The following is a 6187-nucleotide window of genomic DNA, read 5'->3' as shown; positions in this document are numbered from 1 at the left end:
CTTTGCATGTTGGTTGAAGGTAAGCACACACACCCCCAGACACACTAACACTCCCATTCCCCTACCCCCCCCCCCCACCCCCCCCCCCCCCAACACACACAAACACACATTCACGCTAACACTCCCACCCCCTCACCCCCCCCACACACACACACGCATATACAAAAATAAAAGGAATCCAGTATGGTTTTGTCGATCTCTTCATGTACTGCTTATGATAAAACACAGTATTGAAAAACACATCATATCAGACACGCTGTGGATACATACTTATGATAAAACACAGTATTGAAAAACACATCATCTCAGACACGTTGTGGATACATACTTATGATAAAACATAGTATTGAAAAACACATCATATCAGACACGCTGTGGATACATACTTATGATAAAACACAGTATTGAAAAACACATCATCTCAGACACGTTGTGGATACATACTTATGATAAAACATAGTATTGAAAAACACATCATATCAGACACGCTGTGGATACATACTTATGATAAAACACAGTATTGAAAAACACATCATCTCAGACACGCTGTGGATACATACTTATGATAAAACACAGTATTGAAAAACACATCATATCAGACACGCTGTGGATACATACTTATGATAAAACACAGTATTGAAAAACACATCATCTCAGACACGCTGTGGATACATACTTATGATAAAACACAGTATTGAAAAACACATCATCTCAGACACGCTGTGGATACATACTTATGATAAAACACAGTATTGAAAAACACATCATATCAGACACGCTGTGGATACATACTTATGATAAAACACAGTATTGAAAAACACATCATCTCAGACACGCTGTGGATACATACTTATGATAAAACACAGTATTGAAAAACAGATCATTGGAGAATTGTTACACACAAAAAAGGTCGTTGTTGGTTTTTAGTGCAATAGTAAATGTGATGTATTTTATTCCTGTAACCGCCCGACACTGCATAGCAATGTTCCTTGTTTGTATAAGGACAGAACAAATGTTGAGTCTTGTCACAAACTCTGCCCAAGTCCAGCCATGACTTATTTGGTAATTCGTGCATGAGCTGGGTGTCGTGCGGTTTTGGCTCAGATGGGTGCCTATACAGTGACTCGGTGTGTGTCCGTGGATATGGACAGCCAATCGCGGGAGTGTATTCACGCACGTGGGGTTGCGTGGTGCGTGAACGAGTCACAGGCTCGAAGGTCACTGCTGTGTAAAACGGTGAAGAGAACGGATGGTTGATGTGAATGCTCTATCCGGCCGACCGGCGTGTTGTTGTTTTATACAACCCCGGAGACAAGTTGTGTTCCAGCTGTCTTGGTGTGGCTTCAAGGGTTCTACGGGTGGTCAATCCTCGAACGGCAAGGTGTGTTGAAATTCTGTAGTTTTTCTCTCCTTCCGTGCTCAGGGTCAAAATTTGTTGGTTCGGTAGTGTTTGTGTATGAGAGAGGTTTAGTTTTTTAGTTTCCTTGGTTGGTGTTATTTTATGTGTTGGGTGTCGGGGGTAGAAAGGGGAGAGGGGGAATGGGAAACGAGGGAAAGGGGGTGGCAGTTTTTTATTGTGCAAGAAGGGTGGAGAGCGAGTTGGCTGGTGGAAAGAAGAAAAGAGGTGTCAGCAGTTACTGCGAGTGAACTCATGTGTGGGAAGGATTTATTTTATGGAGGGTGAATTTAAGGTAGAGAGCGTTAACTCCAGAGAATGAGTCGTGTAGTAGGTGCAAGTACGGAAAAGTGAACACGAGGTACGGGAGGTGTAAACGGGAGTTCACCGTCAAGACAGAAGACGGGGGGGTTGGTTGTAAATATGTGACGTCAGCACGGGTAGAGAAAGAGGGAAGAACGAGGTGCCACTATGTAATATGACTTAAATTCATAAGGGGTGAGGGAAGTGGCGTTGTTGTGAAGGGGCTGCTTGTAAATGGTTGGGTCAAATAATGGAATAGGAATTGTTTATTATGGGGGCAGCCATGTTGTTTTGATTTGGTGAAATGGGAGTTGTAAATACTTTGAACATTTATATTGATGATGGTGTATTTACAATTGTATAAAAGTAAAGGCTGTAATTAGGTATTTAAGTGAGTGGAAAGTGTAAGAATTATTACATAATTGGTCATGTTGGGACTCTGGTATTTTGATAATGATGTTGGTTAAAGTTAAATAGTAACTTTGATGAGATGGCCAGGGTGGTTAATTAAGTAGGTAATTATGGAAATTATGGGAAGTCAAACGAGGGAAATATTGTTGTTAGAGTCAATTTATGGACTTGGTGGATAAGGGGAGATAATTAAGTATTGTTGGAGGAACAAGTAGTTATACTTGGCTTTTGTTCCTACGACAGCGTTCAAGCATAGAAGCGGGGCTGTGGGAGAGTCCAAGCCAGGAGAGACGAACGACACAGGGGACAGCATGAGTTTCCGGGTGCAAGAAGCTTCCGGCTCTATACCCGGGAGGAAGGCGTGTTAGTTGGTGGGGTGTTTGACCACCGGTGTGTCGCAAGTGTGAGCTGTGGAGGTGAGGTGGCCCACCGTCAGTGGGTAAAGTGGTGGAAGGTGCTGGCATTCTATTGCCACGAGCAGTCTGTGCACAAGAATATATTATGGCATCTGTGTGCCTTGAGTTATGCAGCTGTGGCTTCAATAAGCATTGTGACCTATAAGTGAGTTTAAACACATTAAAGACATAGAGATTTTGCAAGTGTTAGAGGAAACTAGGTAGAAATTGACTATTAATTAAATATTATGTTATTAACTTAGTACCAGGCCTGGTTATTTACATTTCAACGGGACTAATCTGGAGTGTCTTTATTGTTTTCTTTGAGCGACGTTGATTTTGTGGATCGGCGAGATGTGAACTGGACTTGGTTGTGAAACGTCGTGATCATTACGCACGAAGAGAAAAGTATGTAGTGATATGGTAATTTGTTGTTATGAAGTAAGGTTGTTACGTGGTGGATTAATGTGAATGTGTTATTGATGAATTAATGTTCGTACCATTTATTGTGTTGAAATAAGTGGAAGAGAATTGAGGGTTTTGTTATTTAAAGTTAAGTTAATTAGTATTAATGGTGGCTGGGCCTACTGGTTTCATGTGTAGCTGCGTTTGGCGTTGATCTTTTGCATCAAGGTTGAAGGCAGTGTAGCAGAAACGTTGGTAGTCCCTATCACGAGGTATTAGTGTAAATGTAAGTTAGAAATAATAGTTAGTTAATAAATAACGGGGTTAATTGATTACTGTAGGTGAAGATAAGCGGATTTTGAGTTGAGATAGATTTATAAAGAGACTTCTTGATTTTTCGGGATCAGGGAATTAAGGTGATAGGTGGTAATAGTTAGGGATATTTACAGTTCTTTTAGTATCAAGTTATAAATTCTCATAGCCATTTTGTTTTGTTAAACTTTAAGATAATTCTTCCTTCTTCATCTATCTTTGATTTTGAGCGATTGTGATTGGATGTGAATGTGAATGCGGTGTTGTCGTGTGTGTAAATAATAAACTTTGGTTTGAATGTTGCCTGGTTGTGGAGTCAGTGATTAGAGTAAGAGTGGTTGACTGTGTCTGAGTGTTTTGTACGTTAAAAGGTATTCCTATACCTCTCCCAAAACTTAGGGGAGTTACAAGTCTTGTTTGGGTTTAATTGTGGTCTTGAGTTTAGTTCCTTTGGCATTTCACAAAATTGAACACGACGCCGTTTTTATCAAGAAAATAATTGGGCACGACTGTTTTTGAAGCCAGACACCATATTCCACGTGACTCTAAGTCTGTGATGACAGGCTCCAGGTTGTCGCGGTACTCCTGCACATGCTCCAGGAACTCTTCTCGCATCACGATGCACACCAGGCCTCCTCCTACAACGATTAAACGTGTACGATACCGACTCATGCTCGTCACACGTAAAAATAACGACATTAACCCAGCAAAAACAGGTTTTTTTTAAACCATACGATACAACACATGCTCGTGACAATTAAAAATAAACGACATTAACCCTGCAAACACTTTTAACAAATATAATGATACCTACACGTGCACGTCACAATTAACAATAACGACATTAATGCTGCAACAATTAAAACTATATGATCGTAAAAGTAAACACAGACCAACATTTTGAAACAAAAATAGTTAAATATTGTCTCTTACAATATTCTTCTATAGTCTGCACACACAGAATTTGGAAAAAGTTTTAAACTTTGTTCACATTGCATCTATTTTTAGAAGTGGTATCGGCGGTGCGCAGCTTTGGAGAATGACCCATATACAACATTCGGACATAACCGACAGACGGACATATAACATACCGTTCGCCTACAAGTAAGGCCAGAGCATAACATAACATGCAGAGTACAATACTGATAAAAAGAGAGAGAGAGAGAGAGAGAGAGAGAGAGAGAGAGAGAGAGAGAGAGAGAGAGAGAGAGAGAGAGAGAGGGGGGGGTAATGATGGTGGTGGTATCCTTTATAATGTATACGCTTAAGTAATAATACAAATAATAGATTCTTGTTGAACTTCCACCCTACAATAGTCAAAAGTCACTAAAATACAAGACACCCCTGAGGAATTTGATTAATTGTGTGCATGTGTGCGTGTGTGTGTGTGTGTGTGTGTGTGTGTGTGTGTGTGTGTGTGTGTGTGTGTGTGTGTGTGTGTGTGTGCGGGGTGTGTGTGTGTGAGTGTGTTCGCATGTGTGCGTGCGTTCTTGGATGCTTGTGTCTGCGTGTCAGTATGTGTACCAATGAGTTATTGTGTGTCAGTATGTGTATCAATGAGTTATTGTGTGTCAGTATGTGTATCAATGAGTTATTGTGTGTCAGTATGTGTATCAATGAGTTATTGTGTGTCAGTATGTGTATCAATGAGTTATTGTGTGTCAGTATGTGCACCAATGAGTTATTGTGTGTCAGTATGTGTATCAATGAGTTATTGTGTGTCAGTATGTGTATCAATGAGTTATTGTGTGTCAGTATGTGTATCAATGAGTTATTGTGTGTCAGTATGTGTATGAATGAGTTATTGTGTGTCAGTATGTGTATCAATGAGTTATTGTGTGTCAGTATGTGTATGAATGAGTTATTGTGTGTCAGTATGTGTATGAATGAGTTATTGTGTGTCAGTATGTGTATCAATGAGTTAGTGTGTGTCAGTATGTGTATCAATGAGTTATTGTGTGTCAGTATGTGTATCAATGAGTTATTGTGTGTCAATATGTGTATCAATGAGTTATTGTGTGTGTCCTCGCGTGTGTGCGCATGCTTTGATTTTTTTCAAGTATTTCGTCTACGTTTGTGTGTCCTGTTTTGTATACGTGTGCGTATGTTTTTGTTTACGTTACTGATTTTTGGCTCATTGAGGCCTCTCAGTTCTCTCCCTCTCATCACCCCCCCCCCCCCTGCTCCTCATTGAGGCCTCTCAGTTCTCTACCTCTCATCACCCCCCCCCTGCTCCTCATTGAGGCCTCTCAGTTCTCTCCCTCTCATCACCCCCCCCCCCCTGCTCCTCATTGAGGCCTCTCAGTTCTCTCCCTCTCATCACCCCCCCCCCCCCTGCTCCTCATTGAGGCCTCTCAGTTCTCTCCCTCTCATCACCCCCCCCCCCCCCTGCTCCTCATTGAGGCCTCTCAGTTCTCTCCCTCTCATCACCCCCCCCCCCCTGCTCCTCATTGAGGCCTCTCAGTTCTCTCCCTCTCATCACCCCCCCCCTGCTCCTCATTGAGGCCTCTCAGTTCTCTCCCTCTCATCACCCCCCCCCCCTGCTCCTCATTGAGGCCTCTCAGTTCTCTACCTCTCATCACCCCCCCCCCCCCCCTGCTCCTCATTGAGGCCTCTCAGTTCTCTACCTCTCATCACCCCCCCCCCCCCCTGCTCCTCATTGAGGCCTCTCAGTTCTCTACCTCTCATCACCCCCACCCCCCTGCTCCTCATTGAGGCCTCTCAGTTCTCTACCTCTCATCACCCCCCCCCCCCCCCCCTGCTCCTCCATTACTCCCAGTCGTTCAGAAGAAACACGTTTTTAGCCCCGCCTTGAATGCAACACACAAAAGAGCACATGTACACTACAATTGCACGGCAGTCCAGCCCGCTCTTGGTAATGTTGGGTGGGACATGGATTTTTGATCGAGAATTCATGTAAATCTCAAACACCATAGAAATAACACTCCCTCTCTCTCTCTTTGCC

The 6187-nt window shown here is 42.6% G+C and overlaps 1 long non-coding RNA gene across 1 annotated transcript; it reads left to right on the top strand.

The window, feature by feature from the left end:
- The first annotated feature begins 1093 nt into the window (after nucleotides 1-1093).
- LOC138956672 (uncharacterized) lies at nucleotides 1094-3524 on the top strand. The gene is made up of 2 exons (XR_011452748.1): nucleotides 1094-1381; nucleotides 2354-3524. It is a non-coding gene; the product is annotated as an uncharacterized lncRNA (long non-coding RNA).
- Nucleotides 3525-6187: the final 2663 nt, after the last annotated feature.

The sequence above is a fragment of the Littorina saxatilis genome, unplaced genomic scaffold (assembly GCF_037325665.1).
Source record: "Littorina saxatilis isolate snail1 unplaced genomic scaffold, US_GU_Lsax_2.0 scaffold_1728, whole genome shotgun sequence".
NCBI lineage: Eukaryota > Metazoa > Mollusca > Gastropoda > Littorinimorpha > Littorinidae > Littorina > Littorina saxatilis.
Note: the sequence above shows the minus strand (reverse complement) of the source record. Positions and strands in the feature narration are given on the sequence as shown.